Source organism: Pelodiscus sinensis, chromosome 1 (genome assembly GCF_052426305.1).
Source record: "Pelodiscus sinensis isolate ZL-2025 chromosome 1, ASM5242630v1, whole genome shotgun sequence".
In the NCBI taxonomy this organism is placed as follows: Eukaryota; Metazoa; Chordata; order Testudines; family Trionychidae; genus Pelodiscus; species Pelodiscus sinensis.
Window position 1 is genome coordinate 185,015,957 of NC_143052.1, and position 24,181 is coordinate 185,040,137.

Genomic DNA, 24,181 nt, shown 5'->3' on the forward strand with positions numbered 1-24,181 from the left:
GAAATAGGAAGGAAGATCAGTGTAGATGGGATCGAGCTAGAGAACGTAGAGCAGTTCATGTATTTGGGGAGCAACATGACATGCGATCTAGACTGTAAGAAGGAAATAGTGATTAGAATAGCAAAAGCAAGAGCAAGTTTGAAGGCGATGGATAAGATCTGGAAAAGTAAAGTGTTTAGCTTAGGAATGAAGTTGAGCATCTTGAAAATGTGTGCATTTAGCAACATGTTGTATGGATTTGAGACATGGGTGATAACAAAAGATTAGAAGAGAAGGATATTGGCGTTTGAGAGGATTTGTTATAAAACGATCCTGAGAATAGGATGGATACAGAAGGTTACCAGTGAGGAATTATATAGGAAGAGAATCTACTGCAGAAGATTATACAATGAAAGGTACAACTATTTGGGCATATCTGCAAAATGAACAATGAGCGAAAAGTTAAGACCCTGGTATTCGGCATAATGGACCACCCGAATAGGAGAAGCAGACCCCACAGAAAACGGGTAGATGATATAGTAGATTGGTGCAGAGCTAGTCTACGGAAACTAAGCCACTCCGCACTGGACAGGGAAAATGGAAGGAAATAGTGAGGGAGGCATCGGACACCAATGAGCCCATGATTGTTGTTGATGATGATGATTTCCAGGACAAGAAACTTAGTTTAAGGAAAGGCAGTTAAGACAGAATATTTTGCTTTTCATGGTAAATAATGGTTAGACACTTAAAGCCACATATTAAAGCCCTCATCCTACAAAGATTTATACACTTGCTTAGCAATGACCTCAGTGGGACTACTCACATGTTTAAAGTTATATGGAGCATTGTTGTAGCTGAGTCAGTCCAAGAATAAGGGATAGACAAGGTGAGCAAGGTGGGCAACATTTTATTGAATCAACTTCTGTTGGTGAGAGAGAAGAGCTTTTCCTTTATGGGCTTATCTAGACTACGCTAGAGTGTCAAAAGAGGATATGCAAATTCCGTGTGAATTTTATGAGGTTTACGCGGCTTTTCAACAAATGGGAGGGGGGAGAGGAGGGGTTCGCCGAAAAAGGCCTCCCCTTTCTAAACTACTTTCACTTTCAAAAGCTCCACTTTGGAAAGTGAGATCGGAAGACGATATGCAAATTCCCAGAGAATTTGCATATCCTCTTTCTACATTCTAGTGTAGTCAAGATAAGCCCTATGTGTTGGGTGATTAATGCTTACAGGGATTTTTTGGAATCTAATTGTATAGATTTAAATTTACCTTTTCAAGATCTGAATTTACCTCTCAGGTTCTCCACATCTGGTTCCACTGTGTCCAGCACAACTTTTCCCACCTGTCCACAATGGCATAACTTTTTATTTTAGCTATTAGTTGTGATCTGATAGAGACAATGTTTAATAAGAATTTTATAGAAATGGCAGAAATCCCCAACCATGGCTGGGATACCATTATGCAGGATGAATATCTCTAGTCCATCACTCTCTGGTCTGGTAATATCCATGGTCCAGTGTGGTTTTAGTTAGCCAGATGTCCACTTATCATGGGTGATGCCAGGTTTCCTGTGGTCCCTCATTAGCACTACAATTGACAGATATATTTTCCCCCTCTCCTTCCTTTTTCTGTTAATAAATTGAGAGGGACCCCCTTTTCTCTCCACTCTTCCCATCTGAGGAAGTGGGTTTTTCCACAAAAGCTCAAGATACTATATATTCCTTTTTTGTTGTGCAACAGTACCATCAACAGATGGAAAAACAAAATATTTTGTGGTCAAACAAAATATACAAATATAGTACAATGAAAATAATCACCAATTTATTTCAGACTTAAGCATCCATTCAGAGCTGAGTGGCTTAGTCCTGGGATATGAAAGAAGTAGATCCTAGAAATTTTAATAAACCATAGTAGTTACTCTTTAAAATTGAATAAATGTATTGACTCAGAAAGATGGGATATGTGGGATATTTTATATAGGTGCATGGAGATAGTTATATATACAAAATGTATAAAAACCAGGAACAGTGCATGTGCTATAAACCATCTTGACCACTTGGCTTCTGTTGCATGCTCTTCCCCAACATTTTTATGTCTTTCTCTTTATAGTGCACTTCAGGGTAAGGACTATGTTTTCCTATGTTGGTAAAGTGCCTAGCACATTTTGCTACTGTAATAAAATAAGATTCAAACTTCTTAGCAGCTATCTATGATCTACCAAGAACATTAGAAGAGAACATTTAAAGAGATCAAAATAAATATGTATGTGTAACAGGAATACTTCTCATTCTCATGGATTTCTTTATATAGGGAAATGCGAGGGCAGTCTCTCTCATGTCTCAGGGAAAGTAAACATGAAATGAAAGCTTTCCTTGAATTTTTCAAGAGATTGCAAACTTGTTGAAAACCAGAACATTTCATAGCATTTAGCAAGGGTGATTTGACATGGGATGCTCTAAATAGGACAAAGCATTAGAAATGTCATAACAGTTATTGTCTGATATACACAGACTCTTGGCATGATTCTGAGAAACGCTGATCATCTTTGATTTCCATTAAAGTTAATGGGAGCTACAGAAGCTCAGAATGGCTGAAAATTAGCCTATTTTGGGGTACGTGGGCAGGAATTAATTCCTACCTCAATCCTCTTATTTGTGCCCTCCTAATAACACAAATGCAACATTTGGGCTAAATCCAACAGAGCTTTTCTTTGAGAATTTCTTCAGATGGTTGACAACTTATCCAGTGGGCTCAAGTAATCAATGTTGGCTGTTAGAGAACTTGTAATAGCCCTTCAGTTGTCCACTGGACACTTAGGTCATTATTGTTTCTGGATAAAGCTATTTGTGATTCTGCTGCCACTGTAGATTTGCTGAGTACCTACTTTTATATATATATATATATATTTAGAAGATTTACCCAGTGTTGCTTAGGTCCTTAACCCAATAAACTTTTTGGTTTTGTTCTGGCTTGGCACCGGAGGTTGAGAGGTTCAATGTGCAGGCTGTCTTGGAGAGAGAGGCCCTCAGCCACAGCCCTTTCTCACCAGTAGGGTTGCCAGGTGTCCGGTTTTGAACTGGACAGTCCAATATTTGAGCTTTCTGTTCAGGAAACAAATTGAGAACATATACATGAGAAAATATAAATGACCAGTGTTTTCTAAATAGGATGTAATGTAGATTGCGATGTAATGCCAAGTATGTCCGGTATTTTTGTTGAAACCATCTGGCAACCCTACTCACCAGAACAACTTGGGGCCAAGTCAAAAGTGTCTCTCCATGGCTCCACTGGGCTCAGCCAGGAAAGGGGTGAATATGCCCTAGCTGGGGCAGGCCCAGGTTTGTCTGCCCCCTGCACTCCCCAGCAGAGTGAGGAATGCAGGAAACTGTACTTTCCCTTTGCTCCCTGATGAAGGAGAACAGCCAGCAATATTCCTGTATGAATTGGGGAGGGGGAGAGCTTCAGTCTCCCCACCATTCCTAAAATGCAGTAGGAGGTGGGAGTCTCAGGGCTAGAGCAGTTCTGGAGGGAAGGAGGCGTTCCAGCCAGCCCCTTTTACCTACCTGTTGATTATGCCTCTTTTGTGTATGTTTTTCTGAGAAGCAATCCCATTTTCCAGACACATCCCACAAACCCTTACTTTCCTTTAAATTATGAAAGCAAGAAGCTGTATACCAAATGTAGTGGTCCTAGTTCTCATATTTAAAAGGAGTTTCTTAAAGAAACAGACAAACCGTTCATAATGGCAACAGCACCTCCTTTATCAGCCTTTTTTATTATAATGTCAGAGTTGTTTCTGAGGCTGTGGATGGCATTGAGTTCTGCACGACTGAGGTTATGAGGCAAGTGATGCTGTTTTTCCACAGTTTCTGCCAGTGCCTGAATGCTAGCCAAGTACAAAAGCAGTTTCTCCTCTCTTGGTGTCCACACCTCCACATCAGCTTCTAGAAGTGGGCCTCACCCTCCTTGACTGAATTAACCTCATTATCTCTAGCCTTATTCTGGCCTGCATATTTATACCTGCCTCTGGAAATTTCCACTACATGCATGTGGCAAAGTGGGTCTTTGCCCACGAAAGCTTATGCTCCAATACATCTGTTAGTCTATAAGGTGCCATTATATAAGTATCCCGGAACAATCTAGGATTGAAATAATTTTGTGAGACTCCCAATTAACCAACTAGGAAATTAAGATGTACAAAACAAAAAAGCCCTTCCCTTTCCTGCAGCAAATTGCAGCTTTTGCTAAAGTAGGTGCCATTAAAAATGGTCATTGACCATACCACAGTGTCAACATTTGCTGTGGTATTTGAACTATTTCCTGTACCTAGAACAGAAAATAAATATTCAGCATATTTAGCTGTTGTAGATGGTACTATACAGGTCAAGTATTTAATAGAAGTCATTTGACGATGTTTCTTCAGCAGAAGGGCAGATATGTGACCCTTTCTGAGAGGAATATCATCAACGTTTTTCTGAAGTCATCCAGTAAAAAATACCTGAAGAATAGTCATTACTCTCCTTCCAGAGACCAACTTTAAGATCACTTTAGCTACCTTACATCTCACAGTGATCTTGGTTAATTAGGTATTCTTTATTTGATGTAGGGATGTAATAGTACAGTCGATTAACAGATTAACCGATAAGCAAAAGCTTATAGATTAATGCTATAGACTACATACATTTCATCCTCCTACCCCTGCCAGTACATTTTTTAGCAGGCTGGCCAGTAGCTGGCTCAGTACTGGCTTGCCCTAGGTCCATGACCTACCCCCGCTCTGGCTCTGTATTTAATATGTATTCGGAGTTAGGTGGGCAGGCAGCCCAGCTCAACTGTGGCCTGAGCCAGGTTTCAGGAGCTCAGACTGTATCAGAGGCAACAGCGTGGGGTGACGGGCAGCAAGTCCATGATGGGAACTGTCTTTTAAACTGGCTCTCTTTGTGGACCATCTCCCACGTGGCACCCCATGCTGCTGCCTCTGATACAGATGCAGCAGCATGGAGTGGCAGGGTGCTCCTTGAGAGTGGGGCTGGAGTACACTGGCTGCTGGCCCTGCACCCAGGGATTATAGAATAGTCAAGTAACCATAAGAATTCAATTAAACGATATTTAACCTCCTACTTTGATGCAAGCATCAAAAATAAGAAAGCATTTTCCATAAGAGTTATTTTCTGAGAACCATCTAGAAATGAACTGTTGTAAAATGTGAATAACCTCTAAATAATCCCAAAAATGTTATGGACCGACTATTTTTTTTTAACTAATTTTAAATTATTTAAACAACAATATTGTTAGCCATTGTTTATACAGACTTAGTGGAGTGGAAAAGAAAAATTTGAAGTACTTTTTGCAACCAAAAATGTACATTCAAATACTTTCAATAATTGTTGAAAAATAGACTGTGTACTAAATAAATATAATTCATATTGCAAGTTGTCAAATCTCTGTATTCTCAGAAGAATTATAAAAACAGAGTGCAGCTGGGATGTTTGAATTTTTTGTGGGAAAAAGAACGCTTTAATTTCAATAGCTTATGTCTTTCTGAACCCCTTAGATGATTTATGTTAAAGATGAAGCTTAGCCTGAAGTTAGGTGGGTTCAAGTAGCTCTATGAAATCCTGCCAAGCAAAGCAGAGATAATTCTATAACTTCTTAATGTGCTGGTTTCATTTTCTTCAAATGTAATGAAAAATAATATAGCTAGGCTGTACATGCACATATACACACACACAATGTCTCCTGACCATCTACTCTATGTGAGTACATCTACACTAATGTTATTCCGAAATAACAAAGAGCACGTCTACACTTCAAGCCTTAATCCTGAAATAATGTTGAGCCTGAGGACTTTTTACTCTGAGTCCTGTAACCCTCATTTCACAAGGAATAAGAGAAGTTGAAGGAAGAGCGTTCTTCCTTTAACTTCCTGCTGTGTAGACAGTTCCAAAAGCCACATTAAGCTATTTCAACTTCAGCTACGCAATTGACATAGCTGAAGTTGTGTAGCTTAATTCGACTTTAGCCCTGTTGTGTAGACGTGCCCTGTGACAGTATCTTATACAGCTCAAAATTACCCCTCATTGTATTCATACCTCAAGGTAGAAGAAAACAAATTCTGATTCCATTTGTAATCAAAACCATTACCCTCACAATGGAAGTTTCACCTTTCTTCCACCCAGAGAAATTTGTTGGAAGACAGGAAACTTCCTTGGGACAAATAGCCTATTTTGGCACATTCTATAGGGACACCCTCTGGCAGGGCAAACAGAAGTGGAGACTTCATTAAACAATTATTCAAAACCCACACCAGTATCACATGGACTAAATAGCTCTTTCTGCAGCCACAAATTCACCTTATTTTATTTTTGCTGGTAAATTCCAGCTTCAGATGTGCCACATCCATTTAACTCTTTATAGAGCTGCTCACTAGTACCACATTGCATATCTTCCTGCACCCTCTGCCATTTACAATATACATGTGAGAAAACAATACATTGAACACTAAAGGAAAGACCATACTGAATTGCCAAGCTCTTCTGGCCCTGAGTAGATGAAGACTTTTGCCTTTCGAATCTTTCACATCTGGGTTCAGATTCTCATTCTTCTCAATCTTCTGACTAATCTCCCAATACCTCTCACAGTACTCTAAGGCGCTGATCCTAACTCTATCAAAGTCAATGGGAGTTCCACTATTGACTTCAGAATAAGGCCTCCCATCATTTTGGACTCTACCTTGTCTGTTTCGACTACTTATTCAATCCTTTAATCTGTTCCCTTTCCTGATTATTCCAGCTGTGTCAAACAAACTCACAAAACTCTCAGAGTTGCTTCCTCATCATCCTTCACCTTTGCTTCCTTACCCCTCTCTGAGGCCACTTGTGAATCAAAACTGCATTCCAACCCAAACTTTCACAATGACTCAGAACCACTAGAAATGGAGATAAGGTCAAACAAGTTCAATTCTTTACAACCAACAACATGTCTTTTTCAGTCTGAATATCCTTCATAGTGAAGCTTATCTTATCCTACGTCTCCCATTTTCAGTTGTTTAAATAAACACCTCAGCAGTGTCATCAGCAATTAAAAGTATATAGTATACCATGATTGCCATGGGAGGAATAGTTTAGTTAGTTTTATTAACATTTACAACTGCTTCTTAAGTGGTAGAAAAAGGATTTATGCATGAGCAGGATTCAAACAGAAAGCTTATGTGACCTCAGACTTGAGGGAAAAAATTGTCAAGATTTTGATAAAGAACGTAGCAAACACATGTCCCATGGCTGATCTTTTGCAATGCTAGTCAATACTCTCTTCTCAACTTGACACAGTACCATTAAAAGCAACTCTCTGTTAGTAGCTTTCTAGGCTGTTCTTTTTCCATCCTGGAGCATTTGTATCCAAACCACATTGCTAGCATTTTTTGTGGGAATCTCATCTTGAACTCTGCTGACTGTGTTCTTGAAATACCATGGGGTAAGTACTGCAAAATATTTATTAATATTCATCTTTGATCTCCCTTTTTAGAGTTTACTTTCCATTTCTTGTCAAGCAATCAAGCTTACAGGCAGGAATGTTGCAGACATGGGTAACTAAGTGAGTATTGAGGTATAGTCATTGAAAGCAAATTTTGAATTCATAATTACAATAATTTACTCTAGAAACAGTTTGAGCGGTTATGCTCATGAAGTCAAGGAACAGACTCATACCTAGCTTCTGTGTCATCACTTCAGTTTGCCTTCTCAATTTCAAATATAAATCCTTGTAGTGGTACACAGAGGAAACACGGCACAACCAACACATTGGCTGACACACATTCACAAAACAACATTTTTAGAATAATTGGTCACAGATGCTTCAAAACAGAAAAAAAAGGTTACTTGTAACAAATAACTTATTCACTATGAATGTTTCCATCAATGTTTTGCTGAAATCTCTATACAGTATATTATGTCCACAGCTAACTTTGCTTTTCTCAAACTGCTTCTCATATAAAAAAATAATACCAGCTTAATTTCTCCTTATACACTGTGTATGAAACCATGCAATTCACTACCAATTTAATTTTCTCCAAGGTGAATTTACTTACCATCTTATTATATGCTCTACTATTTTACACATGCTACTGAGATGAGACTCTGTTCGTTCTCTCAAAGTTATAAGAACATAAGAATGGCCATACCGGGTCAGACCCAGGGTCCATCTATCCCAGTATCCTGTCTGCTGACAGTGGCCAATACTAAATGCCCCAGAGGGAGGGAACACAACAGGTAATCTTCATGTGATCCCTCCCCTGTCACTCATTTCCAGACAAACAGAGGCTAGGAACACCATTCCTACTCATCCTGGCTAATAGCCATTGAAGGATCTAACCACCCATGAATCTATCAATCTCTTTTTTGAACCCTGTTAAAGTTCTAGTCTTCACCACATCCTCTGGCAAGGATTTCCAGAGGTTGATTGTGCACTGAGTGAAGAAACCTTCCGTTTGTTTGTTTTAAACCTGCTGGCTATTAATTCTATTTGGTGATCCCTTGTCACCATTTAGTAACTAGACTAAGAGAATACAATTAGGACAAAGCTCTGAGGGTACAACTAGACTACACCTCTTCTGAAAGAGATCATCTAGACAACCACAAGTATTTTGAAAAAGCGATCTGCTTTTTCGAAAGAGAGCACCCAGGCAATCTGGATGCTGTCTTTCGAAAAATCCCTGTTTGCATTCAAGAATGCCTTTTTTTGAAAGAGCTCTTTCAAAAAAAAAGCCATTCTTCTGATAACAGTGGGTTTACCAATTTTGAAAATTTAGATTTAATTTCAAAAGAAAAAAATGGCAATCAAGATGCAGGTGATTTTTTTTTCACAAAAAGGCCACTCAGTAGCCTAGACACACTGTGAAAGAGGACTGTATGGATATTTGAGTGAGATTATGTATCATATGCTTTGCTATAAAATTATAACGTAAGATCTTCATCCTGTCATTCCTGGTTAAAGGTTACAAAAAGGACTTTAAAGCCTTTTATCCAGCAAAAGATGTCTCCAATCTAGGCAAGAGAGAGGAGAGCACCAAGGTTGCCTTATAAGCCCTGATGTCTGGAATGGAATGGGTTTGCCTTAATTTGGACTAGCTGTAGGAGGGACATGGCATGCCTCTGGAATAACCAGGGGAGGTTGCTGAGAGTTAAAACTGTTTCAGTCCTTGGAGGAGCCCAGGAGTCTGAGGGTCCAGAAAAGTAGCTTAAAGGTCTCATATCCATGGCCTGAGAGGTCTGCGCTGCATCTCTGACAATCTCCATGATTTGTGCACAGATATAAAGGATACGTAATGTACAGCAATAGCAGAGTATACTTTTAGTTTTGAGCAATCTACCAGGGCAGCATTCTACTTTTCAAAGACCAGCAGAAACTAATTAGAGCAAATATATGTATGTAGCTATGTCTTGTATGTTTTTGTGTAGTTTGTAAACAGTTATTTGAGAGCCAGGTCTGCATATGTGGATTCTTCACAAAGTTACTGTTGTATTAAAAAAACCAAATGACAATACCATGGGATTGGTCAACATTAGTTTAATTCTGCTCCCACTAAAGTCAGTAAACGTTTTACCAGAAAATACAATAGAGCTGTATGTCACAGTGGGTTAGTAAGCATTTTGAGATTTGGATTCACTTGGAAGTGGGAGTAATTTAGTAGGCCTTTCTTATGCAGTCTTAAGTGAAAATTCATGAAAATTTAACTATGCTATACCTGAATTTAAATGAAGCTGAAAACTAAGCATGCAACTGTTGCAGTATGCAACTGTAGAGATAAACCACCGCCACCACCCAATTCTAGACAATGGTAGAGCCAATTGTTTGTGAGTATAAATATTATATATTACAACTATTATTTTCCTTTTAAAAATTAGTTGTATATGGTTGACAGGCCTGATTGCATCAACTCAGACTACAAAGTAAGCCAGCTGGAGTTCACTCTTTGTTTATCTGAAAAAGCACCTTCTACGTTACTGATTGTGAAATAATTCAATTAGTGGCATCCTTGTTTACATCAGAGAAGTATACAATTTATATTTTGAGAACTAGTAACTGTGATTTCCAAGTAAAAATTGAAGTCTATTTAGATATTTTTCCATTCTGAAGTTTCTGTTCATCTTGACATTTATTATAGAAAACCAGAGAGGTGCATGAGTACTCAGAAAGCCCTCCTCTGCACAAAATTATTCCCTTCCATTGTGCAAATGCCTTCAGAGGATGAAAGCTACATTCTACATTTACACATTTCTCTACTCACTGTTAAAAGACATGAAACACAAAGTGTTTGTTTTACAAGGTTTGGGTTTTTTTTATCATCCAGTATGCAATGCTGTAGGGTATCTTGATTTGCCTCTGGCTGTTGAAAAAAATGATCAAAACCACCCTATCATAATTTACCAAAAAATCAAATGTAAACATATTAAATTGTTCACTAGATCAGATTAACCCACTGCTAAAAAATTTAGGGCTTTGACAACAAGAATATGTCATTCAGATAGTTTTAAACTGAATGTTATCTACTGGAGTGAAGGATTCTGATTAGCCAGGAATGTAGTTCCAATTCCAGGGATGATTTTGAAAATATTTTATGGAACTTTCAGAGATGGGCAAAACCTAGAGCACTAAGGAAGAAAGCTCCTTGTAAAAGAGAAAAAAAATAGAAAAGATCCCCTAATCTCTTGTCTCTGGAAAACTTCATTTAAGCAAATGGAGAATTTAAACATCAGAAAAGATGAGGGCATCTAAAACAAATGATAAAAGGCTTAAGCATTATCCTGATGGCCATTTCTGCAGAACCCCTTGAAGCCTGACATTGCCAAGAGAACAGATAAGCCACAGATAGAAAAAGTCATACATTGTTTGAGTTACAAAAGCACAATATAAGTATGAACAGACACTAACCTCTATATAGAAAAAAAAACAATGGAGATAGATGTAGAGCAGTAGCTTTCAAACTTTTTTTTCTCATGACCCAGTTAAAGGAAATTGTTCTTGCTCATGACCCAACATAATATGACTAGAGTGTGGGCTCCCAGGTGGGGCTGATGATGAGGGCTTTGGGGAGTAGAAGGGGGTTCTGGCTTGGGAGGGAAGGGGGATCAGAGCTGGAGTAGAAGGGGCTTACCTTTAGCAGCTCCTACTTAGTGATGCAGTGGGAGTGCTAAGGCAGGCTTCCTGCCTCTCCTGACACTGCAGACCATGCTGACCCCAGAAGTAGCCATCAGTAGTGAGAGTGCAGAGTTAGTGTTCAGGGCAGGGGCAGTGTGCAGAGCCCTCTCCCTCTAGGAACCGAGTATGTTGCTGGCTGCTTCTGGGGCACAGCACAGTCTGCTGTGCCAAGACAGGCAGGAAGCCTGCCTTACCACCCCCAGTGGTCACCTGATTAGCCTGCAGCAAGGAGACCCAGTGCCTGACATTCCACTACCCAGTACTGGTTCATGACCTGCAGTTTGAAAACCACTGATGCAGAGCATATTTGACTCCTTGTTAATAAACTATAGAATGCCTCAAAGCCTCTTCCTGATTGCCTCCAGAATGCCTCAATAGTCCCTTTTTGCACTTTCATGAGGCCTCACTAGTATTCCTCTATAGTCCAGCTACTGAAGGATTATATAAAACAAACTCATTAGTTACTTGCCACACTCCAAAGAATTAAAATCATAGTTGATAACACAGTAAAATAAAATGTGGGTATTCTTATCCAGTTTGTTTCCTTAAATATTTTGACCTAAGACAGAGGAAATAAATTTCTCAGACAGATTATGTTATCCACTAAAGCTTTTCTGTAATTAAACAAACAATTCTCTAGTTGGGTGGGTGTTCATAACAGTTTGGAAGTGATTTAACTGAAGTGGGCCTGGCATTTTGAGAAGTGACCTCTCACTCTGGAAAATTAGTATTGTAACAGTAGGTGTTGCTATAATACAAATGAAAGTATGTTTATAGGATTTTTTAATCATTCTACTCTTGTAGCTTTGCATAATATATATAAGAAGTGACCTGTAGCAGATGCTAAACCCCCTAGGCATGTTCGCAAAATTCTCCCTTCTTGTTTGACTACCAGTAAATTGATCCTACAGTTATTGCCAGTACTGACAGTTGGGTATCACTTGGTTTATGAAAGGCCTCCAGGATTGCTTTTAAAGGGAGTAATCATGCCATTGGCAGTATCATTTACTTGCCTGAGTAAAGGAGAACCTGCTCATCACTTGGCCCTTTGTGACTTAACTGGGTGCTGATTATGTAAGCCTATCTATATAGCAAGGGTTAATTATTAGACATTTGTGGACAAATAAGATCAGACAGCATTAATGGGTATGCATTTCCACCCTCCACTGTAGCTCTTGTTCAGTCTTTTAGACTTGTTGGGTGCTATCAGATCTTTGTTCAACTTATAAAAAAAAGTAGTTTCCTTTCAGAAGTCATTGCCAGCATCTTACACAGATGGAATGGCATCCAGTTAAGTATGGCATTCATGTGCTATTTGTTCATTTATCTTCATATCATTTGTATGCTAAAATGCTTATGCATTACTCAAAGACTAGCTTTATTAAATTAGATAGGGCAGTGGGTGGTTTGCCAAATATATTCATTATTATGCACCACCACGGCCGGCTGAACTCTATAAGCATGTGTCAGAGTAAGCTAGATTACAGTAAGTCATTGCTTCAGTTATTAGAGTCATCATTTGTGGCTGGATGATTGTGAAGGGATTATTTTGATCAAGCTGTAGCCTCTCCCATGTCAGCTGATTGCTTTATTTGGTAAATGTGGATAGAAAATTCATGCCTGATGCAAAGGCAGTTGATTTCTTCCAGCAAACTCAAGATTACGTTGTGAACTAGACAGCAGGTCTCCTAGCCCTGGTCTCTACTAGAGAGTTATTTCAAAGTAGCCCTCCTTATTTTGAAATAATAAGTGAAGCATAGACACTATCAAGCTCATTATTTCGAAATAAGGGGCTACTTGGTGCCGGGGTACGTCTAGACTATGTTTTATTTTTTAAAGAAGATATGCAAATTCCACGGGAATTTGCATATCTTCTGATTGCTTTTTCGAAAACGGGTCTTTCAAAAGTGAAAGTGGTCTGGACACAGTTTTTTCAGAGCTCTCTCCCTCCCTCCCTGCTCTTCCTTATAATAGGAGGTTTATACGGTTTTTCTAAAACGGTTTTTTCCCCCATATCCTCTTTCAAAAGTAAAATGTGGATGCCCTAAGTGTCCCATATAGGACTTCATTAGCCAGGGGAGAAGAGGGTAGGCTGCATCACCCATGATGCAGATGGGCATATCTACCTCCCTGACCCTGATAGTGCAGTCTGGAAAAAAAGTGCCAGCATGCATCTTTTGGAACAGGCTGGAGTTCCTGAAGATGCAGGCATCATGTGCCTTTCCTGACCACTGGATGTTAATGTTGGTGAATCGGCACCTGTAATCCATGAGAGCCTGCTGCACCATAGAAAAGTACCCCTTCCTATTTATATATTCTGATGCCTGGTGGTTGGGGGCCCGGATGGGGATATGAGTGCCATCAATAGCTCCCCTGTTGCTGGGAAATCCACATCGATGATGGGGTTGGCATTGCCCAGGGTGATAACCCTGCACAGCAGGATGGTGTTGATGGTCCTCACCACCTGTAGAATGATAGAAATATAGAATCACAAGGTTGCCAGAGCTCTTGGGAGTTCCCCGAGTCCAAACCCCTTCCCCCATAGCAGGAGTAACCCCAACTAAGCCATCTCTGGCAGGGTTTTGTGAAGCTGGCACTGAAAAAGCTCCAACGATGGAGATTCTGCCCCCTTCCCTAGAGAACCCTTTGCAGTGCTTCACCACCCTTCTAAGACAATCGGAAGAGTGAAATCTGTATGAGCATGGCCCTGATGGTCAATCTCCCCACGCCGAATTGGTTCCCAATGGAGCGGTAGCTGTCTGGAGTGGTGAGCTTCCAAAGTGTGATGGCAACTCACTTCTGGAGGAGTATGGCGGGTCGAATGTGGGTGTTCCATCACCTGAGAGCAGGGGCAAGCCACTCACAGAGCTTCAGGAAGATATCCTTCCTCATGTGGAAGTTCTGGAGACACTGCTGCTCCTCCTACAGCACCATGATGATGCAACTCCACCAGTTGGAACTTGTCTCCCGTTGCCAGAAGCGCCATTGCACAGTGCGCAGGGAAGAATGGAAGGGACTGAGGGGTATGAGGAGCACCCAGGCTGGGGTGAGGAGGTCACCCATTCTGAGCTGGTTGTCTTGGTCCTGCAGCACCATGAGGGCAGCCTGCATAAATTGCACCAGGAGTTGCAGCATGAGGTGTAAGAGGCTGACACTGCTTTGCAGCAGATCTGGCTCCATGTTTGGAGCGGTGTGGCATCTGCAAAGGCAATCAAACCTCGTGGCATGAGTTTACTGTCCCCTGAGGAGGTAGACAATGGAGAAGAGTCTGAGACATGGCCCTGGTGTGGAGGGGAGCCCATTTAAGCATAAGTCTCAGCTAGCCTCAGGCAGCAGCTACAGGAAGTGACTGCTGTCTTGATGCGTTTCAGCCTCCAATCAGTGTGGATGCTCTATTTCAATGTAATTCTGCAATCCCTGAAATAACTATTTTTAAATAACGTGCCCACACTACAAATCTCCATCACGCCATTTTGATGGGGATTTGTAGTGTTGACACGTTATTTAAAAATAGTTATTTCAGAGATTATTATTTTTGAAAGAACTTATTTCAAAATTACCTGGTAGTATAGACATGGCCTGAGTCTCTAAAGTGCCATAGGACTCCTCATTGTTTTCACTTGTTGGTTTTGGTTCAGTAATACATTGATCTGCATATTTTTATCTCTCCTTATGCCAGGCAGCATTTAAATAAACTTACACTTGATACATGTATTTGAGAGCTTTCTTGAATAAAGATACTTTCCTGAATCAGGGACTTTACAAGTAGACTTTCCAATTCAAATACTATTTGAAAAGATATGTAGTATATTTTTCCCATTTAGTTAATCATAACAATTTTTTCACATATAACTAATGAGCGAAAAATCCTTCTGATGTACATATATGAGTGTGAGATCAGTGTGTATTCCCAACATTTAATTTATTGCTGTCTTGTGCCCTAGTAACTTTTGCCCCCTTATTTTGGAAAACACTTAAACCTTTTTATGAGCATGCTTTATGTGCTAAAGTTTGGAATTTCCCCTTTCATGGTGACTCCACTTTTTGTTTGGATTATGACCTTCTGCAAAATGTAACACAGAAAGGACCAATTATCCAGGGGAAAAGGGGAGAAGATGGATGAATTGGGTAATGTTTTCTTTATGCAGAAAAGCAAATTCCAAAAATTTTTCCCATAGAAAGAATGTTATAGTTACATAAATATGGTATGTACATATGATATACACATATAGAGCAATCTTGAACAGAGTTTTGAGTCTGTAAATCTCTCTCATGACCTGACCCCTTCTTTGTGAGAAGTCTCTAACAGAATCTGTAGAACATTAGTATTTACAACGTACCACATACAGGGTTTCCCCGATATAAGTTGCCCTGGCATGCCTCCATTCCATACTAAAGTCGGTGAAAAAAAATTGTGAAAAAAACCAACCAATTTGCCCAAATGGAAGTAAGCCACGGGAAAAAAATTCCCCGCTTTAAGTTGTTTCACTAGAAGTCCAAGTTTTTTGGAATATATTTTGGATTTATAGCGAGGACAGCCTTTACATCTGTAGGGGAATTAACTTTTTAAGGAAATCTGTTGATTTATGTTAAGAAGTTACAGATAAGACAGATAAGTTGTGTTTTTATTATATAGCCAAGGAGGTCTTTTATCAGGTCTTGTTCCTCTTTGCTCACAGCATATACAGTACCCAGAATTCTAGAAACATCCTTCAGTACTCTTGAACTCAATAGTCAGAACAGGAGAATGGAAGGTCTTGTGGAAAAGAGGTTGGACTAGGACACAAGAGGAGATCTGGGTTTGTTTTTTGATTTTGCCACAGATTTCTTGTGTAACCTACAGCACATCTCTGTGCCTTAGGTGCCCATCTGTGAAAGGGGCTATTACTGCTACTACTTTTCTCACACCACCTGTCCATCTTGGCTATTTAGAATGCATTTCAGAGCAGTGTTAAGGTATTTTGGGAGCCTTAACTACATTTCTACATCTTAATGTGTTTCCATTTTTTTCTTTAGAGAGTGACCTTAGCACCACATCTCCTGGGTTTGTAATGCTTGTTTTGGGATAATTACAAGATACCTAAAAGCTATGTTAGCCTTGGTTCCTGCATTGTAAGAACTCAAATCTCTCCAGATTGGCTGCCCAAGTGCTCAGCTTACAGGGAACACTGGTGTAGAGGTGCAGGAATTGATAAAGAGAATCAGTGATATGCATGGGTCCAAAGATGAGATGAGCTGTCTCTGGGAAACAGACTGTTAGGGGGCCTGGCACTGTGGAAGAAAAAGAGGTGCAGTCCCTAAGTCCCAGTGCCTCTGTACTTCAAAAGCTCCACCTGTGTTCCTGCTTCAGCTTCTCTACTAATTCTGCCTTGGTGCACAATGGAACTGAAGTAGCAGTGCTTTGGGGAGCCTTCTGAAAGGTGATGCTCAAGCTGCCACGAGGAACTTTACAGGAATAATGACATTATGGCTCAAATCAGCTATCAGTCAGAACTCTTGCCATGGGAGTCTAGCCTCATGTTATTGACTCATAATAATCAGCAGAAATGGAACATGGAAAATGACTTTCAAGAAGGGAAGCTGTTGGTGGAATTATTTCTAATGTTGTAATGGGCCTTGTTATGACTTGTTCAGTTGGCCCTAGGGATAATTAACAAATTAGCTTACTTACAAAGTAACTTCTTCAACATACAGTCGGGTCACAACATCTCCATGAGTTTTTACTGTGTGGGAAGTTTAGAGAGTCTGTGTTATTCTCTCATTCAGGATAAAACAGAGCTTTGGTTCAGAGCTCTATAAGGATGCATTTTAAATGAAATCAAATTAGAAAACAGATCTACTTATAAACTCTCAGAATATTCATTTTGTATTCAAAGGGTGAGAGCAGTAATTTTGGGGAAAATATATTACATTTCTCTACCTTAACAATGGGCCAGTGACCGGTCCCTCTATAATAATTTCCTTTCTTTTAAATTTGAATACACAAGAAATGTGTTAGATTTGTAGCTACTTGTGGGCTGTTGACATCTTGGCAAATGATTACAAACACAACCCATAACAACTATAGCAGCATTACATTCGGTAGCAAGTTCTACCCACACAAAGACCAATACCACTTCACTGCCCTCTTCAAATCACAGCATTCACAGGGCCCTCCAAACCCAGCTCTTCCCAAATGTCCATTCAAATAGATGATCTTGTCATTTCACCACAAAGTCTAGCATAGTTGGTCTGTTATAGTGTATGTGAAGAATATAGAACATAGGTTAAAACATGGCTACATGAGATCACATGTAGCTTAAACCATCGAAAAGTCCCAACACGATGTAGGTTAACTCAACTAAGCTAACACAATTAAAAATCATGCTCTCATTATCTATCAAGACAGCTCCTGAAGATATGAGCAGCTCAAGCCTCTCCCTCCAGGCATCTGGAGCATTACTGTAGTATTTTGGTGAAATACAATTTTACCGTACTTTTTAAAATATTATGGTCAATGTATAATCCTATCTATGCTGAACTCCCATTAACTATGTTGGGAGTTCTCTATATGCAAGGTTTGCATAATTTCTCATATTTGTAAATTCCTGTGTTAAACGTGCACATGCAGTTCTCTGGTGGAGCACATTATGTGTGAATATTTCCTATAAAGAAACATTTTAATAAGGATGGTGTATAGGAAAAGTAGGAGGGAGATAGAAAAGAATTTTCATTTTGTACTTCACCAGTTATTTGAGGAGTTTGAGATGAGAATGAATGAGTGTTCTTTTGTACCTAATGTCTTCCAAGTAATAGCAAAATGTTTTTTAAGTGCATCAGAAACAGGAAGCTTGCTAGCCAACCAGTGGGATCATTGGATGATTGAAATGCTAAGGAAGCATTCAAAGATGATAAGGTCACTGGGACCAGATGGCATTTACCCAAGGGTCCTGAAAGAACTCTTGATGATTACCTGGCCACTGTCAGAAGACAGGATACTGTCTTACGTTCTAGGCACAGGCATTTCTCTGAGTTACTTACCATCCATACTTCAGACTGGAGCAGCTCTGCAGGATACAGGGGGACAGCCTGATTTCAGCACTCCTTTCTCCCTCCCCACCCTGCCAACCTAAACAGTTAGCAAGAGAATCCTGGGAGCAACTCAGCTGCAGGAAGGAACATTACCTCTTTGAAATATTGTTTGATGTAATAAGGTACAAAAAGATCATTTTGGAAGTTAAATATAAATATGTTTGGAATATAAACAAATTCCTAAGACTTTAACTCATTCTTTCCCATGCAGTCTGTCTAAAATTCATGCTTTCAGAAAATATTTACATTGCGTCAAATGGAAAATGAGAACAGATATCCAAATTAGGTAGAGATACATTACACTAGAGATATCTTGCTTCTCTTGATTGTGTTCTATAACCTACTCCTCCTTTGAAAAGGTCCAAAGATGCACAGCTCTGATTGACTTTAATGTGATTCTTTGGGTGCTCTGAATCTTTAAAAAAATCAGATCATTTACTTATACTCCTTCATATGGACTTAGGAATCTAACTTCAGGCATCCATTTAAAATAAATCTTTTCCATTTAGCTTTGAATTGTGATGCTGCGTAGCATAAGACATCTATAGCCATATAATGCTATGTATGAATTAGTACTGGTTGGCTGGCTTTTTTTAGTAATGCCAAATCAAAAATGCAGTCTGAAATAAACTAAAACCAGATTTGCTGAACTTCCCTTGTTAGGAAATTTTGTTACATTAATATGAAATAGTATTCATGTTATTACAATACAAATCACATGTTGTAACAATTGAAACAATATTATTCCCTATTTATATATACACAAGTATGTGGTTAGCAAGTCCCATTTATTTAAGATCAAGAGAAAAGACTTCATGATTGCTAACGTATGTATAAGTGTGAGCTTCCTAAGCATGTGTTGATTTATTTCCTGTAACTTTATAGTAAAACCATGCATTTTTTATTAAATTCAGAATTTATGGTCTTGAACCTCTCCCATTAAAGTAAATATCATAAGTCCTTTATGTTCCTACACAAGCCAGATAAGGAATAAAGAACTTTATATTTAAGAAATGAATCACACAACAGTTCTCCTTTGGTTTCTCATGAAATATATATATAAGAAATGATGGTAGTTTAAAATGGATTATACAGACTTTGCTTCATGTGATTTTTTTTTAAAAACATCCTATTAATATAGTTCACAAATATAATAGAAGTCATGCTCATGGTTCCATTGTGAAAAGTTAATTGTGTTTTGTTCATATAGAAAGGAAATAGTCATTGTGTTACATATGCAGATTACAGTGTATCCCCCTCAAAAGTAAAGCACCTATGCTTTGAGTGCAGAATGAGTTTCCCGGGTGGTCACAGGTTGACTGATTAGCTTTTGGAGTTCAAAGTTAATTTTAAATATGTCCCTTCAGAAGTTTAGCAACCTGCATCGAACTACCTTCAAAAAGTCTTTAATCAGCAGGAGAGTAATACACATTCTTCATATTTTCCATATTGCAAAATTCACTGAAACGTTGATAATATTTGAAAATCTCCTCCCCCAGATTAATAGTCATATTTTGCTAGTATTCTTTGTAATTGAAAGTCTCTTCACAAGAGACTGATGAATAATGGTGTTCCACACATAGTTCCACAAAGATCTGCCCTCTTTCAAAATTGGAGAACATACCTATTGTTCTCAGTGAAATGGAGGCCACAGGTGTTTTCTTTCAGAATTGCCTGTCATTTTTACATTTCTCAGAGGATGTAAAGCCAAGCTGCCCTCAAGAAAAATGGGGACCCTTTGACTGCATAGTGGGAACATGTAAGGTTCCAAGTTGGATGAAATTTGGAAACATACTGCTTTTCAATACATACTGGGAAGAAAAAGTGAGTGCCTTCTACAGGATTTGAATGTGACACTGAAAAAGTTTTAGACAATGTAAAGGAGGCAAGGAATTCTGAAGACTTTCCCCTTCACTGATTATATTCATGCTTACAAGACTCTTGAGTCGTCCTGATTTTAACTATCACTAAATCTAGCTTCTGTCATTTGAATATCTAAGTCTTCAAGCTTGCTACACATTAGGCCACATCCTCAGCTGGTGTAAATCACAACAGCCCCATTGAAGCCAACACAGCTAGGCAGATTTATAGTAGCTGAGGATGTATTTCACTTTTTAAATTATGCGATTTATAATACACGTATATAAAATGTCACACGCATTATAAATAGAATGTTGCTGCCCATGTGATAAATTGCATTTATTACCCATTCTGGCCTTCTCTCATGCATTCAGCTCTAAATTACCTCAACAATCTTTATTACAGATGCCATTTTTTCTTAAAAAATGGCTTGGAAAAAATTTCTCCTCCACTCCAAAAAATGCAGATAGAATGATGTTGGCACAAAGATGAGAAAAGGCAATATTCTGATTTAAGGGCCAATATCTCAAAAGACAACTCCCTCTGAGGGACAGAATCAGGAACCAAACACCATTGGAAAGCCAAAAATCCACCCCTCAATCTATAGGGGATAAAACATTTGGGAACCAGTCCAGCTCCCACTAAAATTCATTGCAGTTTTGCCATGGATTTCAAATGGGCAGCAATACATCAGGTTTTTTTCCAGACCTGGCAGACCAAAAATATCAGATATTAAAATATGATCCTTACAGAAAAGTTGGCTTGTGTAATTTTAAAAAGCTGGATGTTTTTGTCTGAAGTTACACTGGGCCTTATTTATGATTCTCTGAATAATACACTCATGCATAACATGGACATCTCTATGAATACTACTAGTACCATACCGTAACACACCAATAAAACTAGCTTACTCATTCAGTTTTTCCAAAGAAATGTTTCATACCCTTCTAGAGTGCCCTCACTGAGGGCAATCAGGTATGCAGAAACTAAGAAAAGTCTGACCAGAAAGCATACTCTAGCATCATTTCCTGAGGGACCTTACACAGGAATATTACTTATTTTCATTTTCATATATGTACAGTCAGCTCTAGTGGCTCAGTTTTTGTTTGTGCATACAGTGCCAAGTTTAGCTTGGCTCCTCATCCAAAGTTTCTGGTTTACCAGAGTCTAATAGTAGCTTTTGCATGCAAACTGCCCATATAAAGAAAATGTGAATGAAAAAAAAGTAGACTCTTTTACATAAATTACTAATATTTCTTCTGGTTGAGAAATGAAGAGAGATTTAATTTTACATTTAATAAAAAAGTGTCCAGAACTATGACAGCATGCAAAATCTAGAGGAAGAGGGGATCACACTCAGAAACAAAATACCATACTGAGCATTTTCCAGGTATTCCTGGACTACCTGGTTCTTCTGGCACTTCTGCAGAGTGAAACATCTGCACCCCGAGAGAACCCTGCTGAAATGAGTGGGGCACCACACAACTGTAAGTCTACCCATGCAGATCAGATTGCAAGACTGGGAGCTAGGTTGGAAGATGATCAAAAAGACAATTGTGCAGATGATGCCAATGAACAGAAAGCCCTTGCTTTCACTGAGAAGTTGAGAAGCAATTCTTGAATTTCATTTGGCAGCAACTCGACAGATATAAACATTATTTCAAGCTTAATTTCTCCCAGTAGAAACCAGTTAATTAAGAATCAAGACACTTACTCTTGCTATTATAGCCACAGCTATTTTGACAAACTTGTTCTTTTAAAGGGATATAGTAATCACTATATTTTAAGTTAATGATCACCAATTCAGAGTATCATCATATAGTTCCCTCATTGTTCTGAATACATTGCACAATCTTTTTGGCATGATCCCGAGCAAAGCTTGTGCTCTGAAGACAGCAGTGACAGGGTTACAGGAAAGTTAGCCACAGTTTAGCTCACATCACATTTGCTTTCGTGCTGCACTCCACTATTGGATTGATTTCATCTTGGGCTCTATGGCTGTTCTGACCAGAAGATCTTATGTGTGATCACTGTGTGTGAGCTACCCAGACATTGATCATGGCCATAAAGGAGTAAAGGGTGATGTGGATATTCCTTTCTGGGTCAGGGAAGCAGGTGGAATCAGTAAATGAACATAACATCAGAACGGCCATACTGGGTCAAAGCACTGGTCCAACCAGCCCAATATCCTGTCTGTCAACATGGCCAATGCCAGGTGCCCCACAGGGAATAAATAGAACAGGTAGCAGGTCCGTTCTCAGCTTCTGACAATGGATGAAGCCTTGCTCTGTGTCCTCAATGCAGCAGTGAACAGAGCTGATGGAGCACAGCCAATCACCAATATATGATTTTACTCATGGGACAAGAGAGGCAATAGCAGTTCCCTGAGACTATTCGTGCCTCAGAATGTTTTTTGGGCGCACAGAAACTTGCCACTGCTTGATTTGGGTTGTGTCCTAGCCATAAATTCTAACTCTATGGCAACCATTGGCTACTTATTCACAAGTACGCTTGAACTTTTTGGGTTTGCCAACAAAACTCACCACTGCAGAGATTCTACACCAAGGCTGCAATTAACAGAGAAAACATTTTCAGTTCATCCACTGCCATACTGAGCATGTCACAGCTTTCATTTTTCTGAGGTATGCTGGAAAAAGAAATGTCCAGATTTTCTGTGTCTGATTTAGCTATCTGGGCGAATTTCTCATGGATGTAGAGGTATTTGCTCACAAGCCATTTACTGACAGATAATGACATGTAGGCCATATTCTACAAGCTGTGGTTTCAATATGTTTATAGAACAAGAGACAAAGAAGCAGCTAGCTTGCTCTCTTGGCAATTACAAAGATGACAGTATATGATTAAATGCTTTCTTCAGATAATGCTGTATCCACATTCAGATCCTTTACTAAAGGTCACCTTCCTGTTCAATATTGCAGCTTATAAATGTTGTTGTGTTTATTTATATTATAAACTATTATACAAACAGAAGTTAGAAAACCTCAGTCAGGCAGAGTATGAGGCATCTGTTTTACCTAAATTAAATGTCTTTTTTGGCAACATATTTGTGCCTATGACTGTAAAAGTTCAGTGCAAGACTCCTGTAAACCACCAGAGAGCAAGAGACATATAAATCAGACAAGAGGCAGTGGAGCCTGTTGAATATGATCAGGAAGAGGAGGTTTCCAAGACATTCCCCCTAGTTCACAGGCCTCTCCATTTTTTATTTTTTAGGACTGTGGGCAAATTTTCCCCCTTTTTCATTCTATTTTGCAGAAATGTGTCTTTTCACTAAAGACTGTTTAGCAAACCAAAAATGCTGCTCTGAATGCTGACTCTTTATGGTTCTCTCACCATCTCTGGAACTTAACATATTACTTCCATTCTTATTTTGCTTTTCTCTATTCTTGTCCAGAAGCCCCAGGGACTGATATCAGCTTAATGAACACTTAGGCTATGTCTATACTGGCGGGTTCTTGTGCAAGAAGTCTTGCGCAAGAACACGTCTACACTGCTATGTGCAAGATGTGCTTTTGCGTAAGAGCATCCATGGCAGTGTGGATGCTCTCTAGCACAATAAAGCTGTGATGGCCATTTTAGCCATAGGGCTTTCTTGCTCAAGAACCCCCTGCTGCGTGTCCTCACTACCCTCTTGCACAAGAGCTCTTGCACAAGAGAGCTTACATCTGTTAGAAAAGAGAGTAGCTCTTGCACAAGAAGCCCTCTCTTACCACGCTTTACTGTAAACTTTCTTGTGCAAGAGCGGGTGGGCAGTGTGGATGCTCTGCAGAAGAACGGCCATTCTTGCACAATAACCCGCCAATGTAGACGTAGCCTTACTGTATTTCTTCTTTAGCAATCTTAGGCATTTTCCAACTCTGACATATAATTAAAGCTGGGTAACTATTGAAAAAATTCTCTCTCTAATAATAAAAATTAATTCTCTCCAACCATGTTCATTAAAGATAGAAATGTAAGAGTAGGCGAGATCTTTTTAGATCATCTTTTTAGATCATCCTGTACTGTACCCAACACTGAGGCAGGACCAAATATTATTTAAAACAGTATTTTATT

At 39.2% G+C, this 24,181-nt stretch overlaps 1 long non-coding RNA gene across 3 annotated transcripts in view; it reads right to left on the reverse strand.

The window, feature by feature from the left end:
* The window catches only part of LOC142820897 (uncharacterized), a 34,916-nt gene extending 23,581 nt beyond the window's left edge, over positions 1–11,335 (reverse strand). The window contains exons 1-2 of one of the 3 annotated variants that reach the window (XR_012897882.2): positions 11,133–11,335; positions 2,900–3,081 (exon numbers count right to left, since the gene is read on the reverse strand). This is a non-coding gene — a long non-coding RNA (uncharacterized LOC142820897). The remainder of the gene's footprint in view (positions 1–2,899; positions 3,082–11,132) is intronic. The other 2 variants (XR_012897883.2, XR_012897878.2) reach the window with 2 other exon arrangements.
* Positions 11,336–24,181: the final 12,846 nt, after the last annotated feature.